General features: G+C 36.8%; 1 long non-coding RNA gene across 1 annotated transcript in view; it reads left to right on the plus strand.

The window, feature by feature from the left end:
• Positions 1-7,602, plus strand: part of LOC145687803 (uncharacterized) — a 144,017-nt gene extending 136,415 nt beyond the window's left edge. The window contains exon 3 of the long non-coding RNA XR_014131773.1: positions 7,045-7,602. This is a non-coding gene — a long non-coding RNA (uncharacterized LOC145687803). The remainder of the gene's footprint in view (positions 1-7,044) is intronic.
• The last annotated feature ends 2,361 nt before the right edge of the window (positions 7,603-9,963 follow it).

A 9,963-nucleotide genomic window follows, 5' to 3' on the forward strand; every position in this document is an offset into this window, starting at 1 on the left:
CATATCGATATCATATCAGAAAAAGAACATGCAAATATGCAAAAATCCGCGCTCTATTCATCACCAAACAATGTTAGATCATTTGGAGAACGCTAGCTACAAAAAGAAGCTCGACATTTGGTTGCCACATGATATAACTCAAAAAACATATACTCGATCGAGTTTCTATTTGCAAATCTCTAAATGAAACATAACGAACTCGAACTATTTTTAAGTCGGTTGATCAGGAGTGATGAAAAGTGTAACCTACGTCGATAATGTGCAAAATAAATAAATAAATAAAAGCGTGGTCTAAGCGAGACGAATCTCCACAATCTGTGGGAAAGCCCAGAATGCCGTTCAAGAAAGTTATGCTGTATGTTTGGTGAGATTGTAATGGCGTCATGCATTACGACCTGGTACCGTCAGGCTATTATTTGTTTTGATCTTTGGAGAATTCCCTGAATTATATTAAATTAGTTTTCAAAGGGGTCTGTAAAAATGGTGTGTTATATTTTTTTAAAAGCAGAATCACAGAAGTACTTCAGTGATGGGATTATGATGTTGCCAGACAAATGGCAGAAGGTCATTGAACAAAATGGTAGATGTGTAGTTTCACAAAGGTATTTTCAAATTACAATACATATATTCTCAATTTTGGACACCAAAGGCTTAATACTTTCTAGATAACTTGATAAATACAGATGAATAATACGAAAAAATATAACTACCAAGAAAGCCCATACGGCAAGGTTTTTCAAATTTTCTGCATTTACTAGTATACTGACGTTTATAAACTTCAGAGTTTATGGCACTATGCCATATAACTAAGGGAAAGGACTTCGCATAATGAGAAAGAACTAGTAACTGGTTGATCCTGATCGATTAAATGCCCCGGGAAATTTCCCGTCCACGGATCACCCCTGAAATCACCAATGCTCACATCATATCAATTAAAACCCAGTACCGAACACAGTCGGGGTCGTGTTTGATCACAGTCACATCACGATGCAGTAGCAGACGTTCGTGGAATACGCCAAGCCTGAAAAGTGTGAAGTGTGATTTAGTGCCTAATTTCCATATCCCTTGCATAATTGCAAGAACAAAAGTTCGTTTTCTTTTATAGTTACAGCTTCATAGATGACTGATTGGAAATTGTATTTGAATTATTTTCTACAAAGTGTTTCTTTCTAAATTGCATTTATGATCATTTGGAACGTTTTCGATGGCGTGCATATCACAAAACACATTTCTACGAAGCTTTCTCTTTATCATTTTCCGGTTCTTGGGTTGCAGTTTCTTGGGCCGGTTTTGCAGAATTGTATGAGATTATTGCTTTTGTAGCAATCACCACGGGTACTCAAGGGCTACAACACTTGATGAAAATCTTATGTGCTCACAACAGAGGTTCCCCCCCCCCTTTAAAAGTCATGTCTGGCCGTTTTTAAGATCACGAGAATCAAAATAGGAAGAATTTCTGGGGACAGGATTCTTCAGTTGGCTGCTTAATTAACAGTTTGATAGGACTACCGATCAATATGGTAATACCTAAACATGATCAACACTTGAATACCAAAAATTCTGAAATACCTATCAAAACTGGTAATACCGAAATATGTACTTAACCGTACGCAAAATAACAAACAATACTGAAATATGGGGTAAAATCTGTGGTTAGATTTATTGATCGATCTTATCCCGCACCTACCACGGAACAGTAATACTGGATCAACCTTTTATAGTATTGTAGAATAAGCTAACACAAGTGAAGGAACAAACGCAATGTCAAGGGGTAATACAGTTTATACGAGATGAAACTTTATTCTACATAAGACAAAAGGCATTTGTTTCTATTCGGTTTTCTATTTTATGTTTCAGTCATTGCTAAGTCGGTCACACTACTTTTTCACCCTCCTTGTGCTTATAATTTTCGTAATTTCAGATGGAAATACTTATCAATAAATATTTATTTTACCACGGTAATTAACTTCAATCCTTCCACGAAGTCTGGTCTCCAGCTTACTTATCTTCACTGTCAGAAAGTCAGATTGGTGATGTGTGAGGTACGAGAGATGAAGTAAATCTTTCTTGAATGAGAATGATAATTGCTCGCAAGTAGTGACGAAGCAGATTGTAAATGTTCATTCTAGATCCCGTCAGATATATTTGAAATCGCAATTCTATGATTAATATATATGCAAATAACCATACATGGCCAATTTCATGAGTTAGAAGTTGAAGCTGGATGAGTTCAAAATACCATGAGCATAGACGCAAGCAGGAATTAAGAGGGGGTTTAAGTACCATCACCTCTTACCTAGTATGCAGTTAAGAAGTCTTATTTACATAGTCTGGAGTAACAATATCTTTCGAATCCTCTTGGATTTTGCAAGATGAGTGCCTTTAGTCGTGAGGTTGAGGAATCGCCAATGCTTGAGTTTGGATTGATGTGATACTTCACGGGATGACACTTTTTCTTACCCTTTTCTCTTACGGCCCTTAAAAAAGTGTAGAATCCATAAATAGTAAACCTCTATAGGGTCTCATCGCAGCTACGGTTTAAAGTATAGGAGATCGAACATTATTTGTAATCTAAATTGGAAAGTGAGGACGAGGCTTAGTTCGGAGTTAGATTGTGAGAGCAAATTAAGAGTAAAGACAAGTTCAGATTTGGAATAAGGGGTGAGATGAAATGCAAAAAGATCAGTTGAAGCTGTAAGAACAAGGCGAGGGCCAAATGAGAGTTGGTGGTTGAAATTGGCAGAAGGCGAGGACCAGATTGAAGCCGGAAGGCGAGATTAAAGAGTAGAAATCCACACAAAATGTGTCCCTGGTATAGGAACTGCTAATTTTATCAAGTTTTTTGAAAATAAAGTTTACTAATAGAGCCTTTCTATTTGAACTGTGCCCTTTCTGAATCTGTTGTTGATATGTGTTTTCCCATACCTCCCTCGAAAGAGGAGGAACAAGTTGCTGCGGCCGAGATCTTTCAATTGTTGGATGCGGAAGCGTTGCCAGAATGAATTATTTGACGGATTTTGCTGTGCTGTCTTATTAGCCGCTCTAAGTAGCCTACGACCTTCACTCGTCAAGACCAAACGACTGAATGAAAATTGCCAACACAGCTGAGATCATTCACTTTTCCCTAAGCAAAGGGAGGCTTTCATCCGCCAGAGGGCGGCGGGGGTGAGGCCGAAGTATAGTTCGCATACTTTCCGAGGGCACAAGAGGAATAGACAGGCTCTAAGATCCCTACTAGGCGGAGGAAGATAAAAGGCAAACGAGAGATTTATTCGCTAATCTTGGTCTGCTACAGTATTGTGATAGATATTGTTTTCCTTTTGAAAGTTAAATGAAAACTTTAAGAATTTAATTTGCTCAACAGTTTAAGTAGTCTAATATAAAGTAACAAATAAATTTCAAAGATGTTTTCTTTTCTCTTATATTTCCGTATACAGGGCTCACAAAATCCAGCGCTAGGTCGCTATAGCGACTGGAAATACGAATTTCAAACTTAACTAATTTAAGGCCAAAACATGTAAGCCTGAGTATCAAATCATATTTCTATTATTATGGCGCCTAGATTAGAATAGTTTAGCACTTGTAATGTTTTTTTTATGAATCAAATTGTTTATTCTATTCACAAAACATTGTTTCTTGAATTCTTTTAAGAAATTTCTATCAAGTTTGTACGAATTTCAGCTGTTAGTATTCAGAGAACCACACTTGACTTTTGTTGGATTCTATAATCCAGAACTTTTGGAGACTAGATAATGTGCTGAGAAACAGCCTATAGTACGAGGGTTGATCTTTCATTATCCCTGCACAGGCCTTCTGCACACTGAGTTCAAGCTGTTGTCGTGGTTCGGAGTCCACATTGATAGAACCGTACTTTGCACAACATACAAAAAAGTATGTTCAAAATACGAACAAAATGCTTCTGTGCAATGTTTTCCCTTCAGTATGTATACATTCCACTTCTTACACAAAACTGCATGCAGTCTACAAATATTGATATTAGAATGATGGTACTGGTGCCAGTACTAAGTATGAATTATCGATATTTGTAAAGAAAATTATGCATTTTCTGGTACCAGCACAGGAACTATATTCTGATAGTTTAGCATATGCTCCACAAAAATGCCAACTCAGGAACAGAATAATATCCGTGAACTGATTTTCCTTCGTTGCTCTTTATATCCGAGAATATCATCCCAAACGTAATCAATGGAAGATTTACGGGGTTTGGGACTGTCAGGCTGAAGCCGACCGAAATTGCATGATTTCTCTTTTTTTTTTTAATCTAATGTTAGTAATTCCTATGCGTATAAGCTTCAAGCCTCACCCGAAAAGTCTAGTGATTTCTAATAATAAAAAAAAAAAAATTCTGAGTGAAGCTCCTCAGACTAATTTTATGGATCCGCCACTTTTCGTAATTTATTTTCCAACAAGAAATTCATTCCGGCATCTACCTAAATAGGAAATGTACCTAAAATTAGAAGGCAGGAGGTACCAGCAGTACTAATTTCCTATCTAAGAGGGTACTTTGGACCGGTGTAAAGTAACCCTGATTAGAAGAAGAAATCGCCTTCTCCCAGTTTTACTTCTTTTATGACTTTATAACATTTCACATCTCAATTTCAACTATTGCATTGAAGTCCCATTATACACAATAGTATTCTACGAAACTGACTTAACTTTGACGGAAATTCTTGTTGGTAATATCTTACAAATTTTATCGGCCTTTTTAGTGAAGGCTTTCCATACCTCTACAACAATAAACCTTCCCGGTAATTAGAACTGAAGTTATACCGCCAATATTATAGATGCTTTATTTTACGGTTGCAGTTGAAACTTTCTCTTTACAGTTCATGGTTTTACCAACAGATGACTGTGCAACTCTTTTCATATTTTGTACAAAGTAACTCCGTCTTACGGTACGTCCTGTCCTTGATAATCTTGGTGTTTCATAAAGACGAAAAACATAAAAACTCTAAACTCCAAAACTGTGGCTACATCAGGTAAGTTGGGTGTTAAACCAAATGGAAACTGAAAAAAAAAAATATAGGTAAAAATATAGGTTATAGTAATTGAAAAATATGCTTCTTTACAACTTAATAATCATTTTATATATCTATATCTCTAGTATCTACTTGTCTATCTAATTATTTCTTTATTTAATATAATTTCTTTATCCATATTTCTGGGCATTATTTGCATCTGCGGCCTTAAGCATGACACGTATGAGAAATGACGTTCTTCGGCGAGCACACTATCCGGGAAAGAATGAAAGTGACCTGGGATCTGCCTGTTAGGCATCGTTGCCTGGTGTACGTGTATATGAGGAAAGCCGAGGGTAAATCTAACTGAGAATGGCTGGCCTGCAAAATCTGTTACACCTTTTTGACCGAGAGTCTCCACCAAGAATCGAACCAGAGACTGCTCACACAACTTTAAATATCAAATTATGGAATTCATCATTCCATAAAGTAATTGCTTACTAATGTTTCATTGCGAAATGGTCACTTGTCTTTGAGAATCCTCTATCTCCCAATGAAATGATATTGTGTGAAATGATAATACTGACAAAAGCAAAATCTCCCAAATTGTGTGAAATGATAATACTGACAATAGCAAAATCATTCCTAGAGATGAGCAGAATCGAGTATTTTTTTGAGAATTGAGTCCGTACTTGATTTTGCCGCAGAGAATCAATTTTGGATTCAGATCGTTATTGTTTTCCTCCGTAGCTAATAACCCCTCCTTCCACCCAAACCCCACACACAACGCGTGCTCTTGCAATCCAACAATGCAAAGTCCCTTCGTGACCAAGAAACCAAGGCACGAGCTTTCTATAAGCGTACTACCGGGTTCAGTTCTTTGTTGGGGTACTTGCCTCGGATAAAGGTGGCAGAACAGCAATAGATCCTGTCTGATATAGCCTCGGTGCTAGAAAGAGACTTAAAACTTCAACTATTCATTCAATCAAAATTAGGAGCAGAGTGGTAGAGTGCTAATCTTTAGCGTTAGGGGTCCCTGTTCAATTCCTTCATATTTGAACGAGTGTCCCAGTTACAGTTTCCTAATTTATGGCAATCATCTTTTAGCACAAGCTTTTAGCCAACTGCAAAATTTAGAAGGAATTCGATAAAATTTAGGGGACACATAGACATACCCCTAGCTACGGCTAAAGGCTCGTACTAAAAACAGGATTGCCTTAAATTTGGGAACTGTAACAGGGATACTTGTTAAAATACGAAGGAACTGAACTCCACCACTGTACCCCAGTTTTGATTGAATTGTTAGTTGTGATTTAAAGTCTCTTTCTAGCATCGAGGCTATATCAGACGGGATTTATTGCTAAAAGTTTGTTCTGACACTTTTATCAGAGGCAAGTACCCCGACAAGGAATTGAATCCGACAGTACGCTTACAGAGAGTTCGTATAGTAGCTACTTGGCCACGAAGGAACTATTATAACAAGAATGTAAGATGAACTCACGGCTCCTCCCCAAATTACAGCCTGCTCAAATTATCTGACGTTACTTATTATTATCAGAGTAAGAATCAGTGGCCTTTAATTTTAATTTCACAATTCAGATAGTTGACTTTTCCCATGACTGTTAACGAGTGTTTATGAATACCGTATTTACTTGATTGTAAGCCGACTTTTTAAAAACTTTTTTCTTGGCTCGAAAAATGTCCCTCGGTTTAGAATCGGTGTAGTAGATTTTATCAAGAAAGGCAAATTTTATGTTGCTCATGTCTGGCTTTTTCAGATATTTTAAGCATTCACACGAAGAGAAATGAATTTCTTTAGATAAGAAGCACATTACTTCAGTAAAATTCATTAGCATATAGCTAGTGCATGTACTTTGTATGCTTCATGAATAAAGTTCAATTCTTTTTCTATTTTCTTGTTTGATTTTCGGGGATATGCTTATAATCGGGTAAATACGGTATATTTATTTATTCTGGTTGGTGGTGTTACTGTTTTGATTGCCTACTAGCGTTGTTTTCATTCTACGAATTTTTCATGCAGATTACTTTCCTTGTACATTTTCAGGTACTAAACTGTTTCGCCCCCCAGGAAGCTAAATGCATAGAGGAAGCAAGGAATACGTGCAGTGCTGACAACAATCAAGCAGATCTAGCCTTTATTAGTGCACATTTTTGGTCACTACCCAAGACGATCACTCGTTTAGAACAAGATTTGCAGCTTTCAACTTCACTAGAGCTCTTTGATAGTGTGGTAAAACATCACCTACCTGGGCAAGTTGGAAAAAAAATGCAAAAAAGGCAGCATCAGTAATAGCAAGAAACCCGGGACTGAAATTCTTGTAGAATGTAAATAGTGTTCTAAGTGGTGTATCTACACAAGTTTTTCAAGAACATTCCGCTGATGAAATAGCATCGCTAAAATTCTGTCCAATTACTACTTGTGACACTGAAAGATCGTTTTCTACTTATAAAAACATACTTTCAGACAAACGGAAAAGTTTTTTTCCAACAAAATATTGAAAAACACATAGTAATTTATTGCAACCGCGAACAATCAAATGTGCCGAAATGAAATGTGTTGTGTGTAGTATATTTGAAACATTGAAATAAATGTGCATTTCGTTATTTATTTGGTTAGCTTATACGTTTCTTTTAATGCATATTTCACAACTTTAAGTGCATATCCTTAAGGTTTTTTGTGCATATTTGCATGCATATTTAGGTAAGTTTTAGTGCATACCGATCCGCCCTCTAGTGATGAATGTTTAGGTCATTGGCGATGTCATGACTGCTTATATACCGCGCTGGCTTGACATTTTCCAGAATATCATCCATTTTTACTGCGACTGGTTGCACACTCAAGAATCATCTTGGACATCGAAATTCCCAAAACGAGATAGACTGAACCATCTTTTGACTGTTGATTTGATAATGAATCTTGACACTAAACAACACACATTTCTTCACGGGCCTGCGCAGCTTTTGCGGACTTATCGAATTAAAATTGTAAAATATAGCTCAGTTTTGCGGAAAGTTCACTCATTTTCATGGCGCAATATTGTACTCCTGATTAAGAGATTCCTACTTTTTGAACATCTATTTACTTCAACTGTCAAATGACGTTAGGTCTGACCCGCTGCGACTCATGTATCCTGATATTTGTGACAATAACGCCATCTCGTAAACAAAAATGCTCACTACTTTTTAAACTACCTGATACTATATAAAAGATTAGAAGTGACTCATTCACCATCGGCCAGGCCATACTACTATAGTTAGAAACGTGAAATAAGAACAGAATATTCTTTTTGTCATGAAAATAAGGAATAAGCAAGGATTTTTTTTTGGAACATGTGTTCTAAGAAGAGTGTAGGTACTTCAAATTTTCGGTCAAGAATTGAGTATCTTAGAGATCCTTGAAGTTAGAGATTAAATACAGTATAAAAACTCTTCAAATAAAATAAGGAAATACAGTAGAACCCCTCTAATCTGTTATCTTTGGGACTGGGGATATACGGCAAAAGGTCGGATTCTCAGAAAATATAGAAAAATACGGTTTACAGTAAAATAAATAATATCTGAACTCAAAAATGAGAGTATTGTTCTCTACAGTAAAAACAAACAAACAGTAAGTACTAAAAACTGCACAGTCCAGTGCAAAAAACACGCACAACGAAAGAAACGATAGAATAGATGACGGAGCACTAAAGCGGACAGCGGCAACAGCAAGTAAACAACAATGTCGCGACGGCAGTAAGCGACAATGAGCCTTTTGAGTCACCGACGAGTCCGGACAAACATCTCTCTTAAAGCTAACACAATCACGTCTAGAACTTTGTAATAAAAATTGAACTTGTACCTTGTTTATGGATCTTCAATAGCTTCATCCTCTGCCTCGAACTGAAACTGTCTCTTCTTTTTTGTACTTCGAGCTTGCACTCTATTACCTATCCGTGGATCATCCATATCTAATACTGGTGAAAACTCCATCGCATCAACTAAGTAAGATTGAAACTTTGCATCATTTCTGTTTCTCTTAATGTACTCAGATATACTTTCAAGAAACCCGACTACACCAACACATAAGAATCAATGCTTTGGAGACTTTTCTTTATTATGTTTATGTGGAGTAAAAAGTCATACCATATAACGAGTGAGCAAAGGAAAGTAAAGTCACGCAGCTGGTTTGCTATACACAGAGCATCCTGGGCTATTATTCTATCTCTTCTATTGTCGTTAGTTATTTGAAGTAAGGCATCATAAACCTCCCTTATTTTATATCTAAGTGGAGTCAGAGCATCAATTCGCCTCTCCCACCTTGTGGTACTTAATGGTTTTAAAGTGGGATTGCTATGTTCCTACAGTGTGGCCCAACATTGAACTGACACAGAAAATAGTCATAATCTTTAATTATACCAAAAGAAAAGAAAAAAAGAAACAGTATACTGACTAGGGAACCTATCCAAGTGTAACTCTGACTTCGAGTCGAGACTATGAACATTGGATACCTTGTCCCAAAAGAACATAACACGAAAAGGGATTCATCCTCGATCTCAACCCTTGTGGAGATAGAAGCGTGAAAGTTAGATTTTGAGCTCCATACTATTCATTAAAAAGTCAGATTCCGGGTCAGATTTTTCGGAAACGATCGGGTAAGGAAACTCAGCGAATACATATAAAATTAGTGTGGGGAGCCCAGCACTTTTCGAATTAAAATTTTGTGTCTCCGGGGCATTCACAGGGTCCCAGGCGGGGTCAAACTCAAAATTTGCAAATAGAACCGAGGATCAAGCAGTATATTGTATGAAAGCTATTGTTAAATAAAAGAACATAGAACAAATCTCAACTCTCTATGATAACCCTGTGCAAACGGGCAACTCATCAAAATGTCAATACAACCTACATCAGAAAATCTATGGCCACGTTTCTAAATCCGTTAAGTTGCGACAATAACAAAACAGAAAAATATGTTTAAAAGTGCAAG

This window comes from Thermobia domestica, chromosome 6 (genome assembly GCF_964235325.1).
Source record: "Thermobia domestica chromosome 6, izTheDome1.hap1.1, whole genome shotgun sequence".
Classification (NCBI taxonomy): Eukaryota; Metazoa; Arthropoda; class Insecta; order Zygentoma; family Lepismatidae; genus Thermobia; species Thermobia domestica.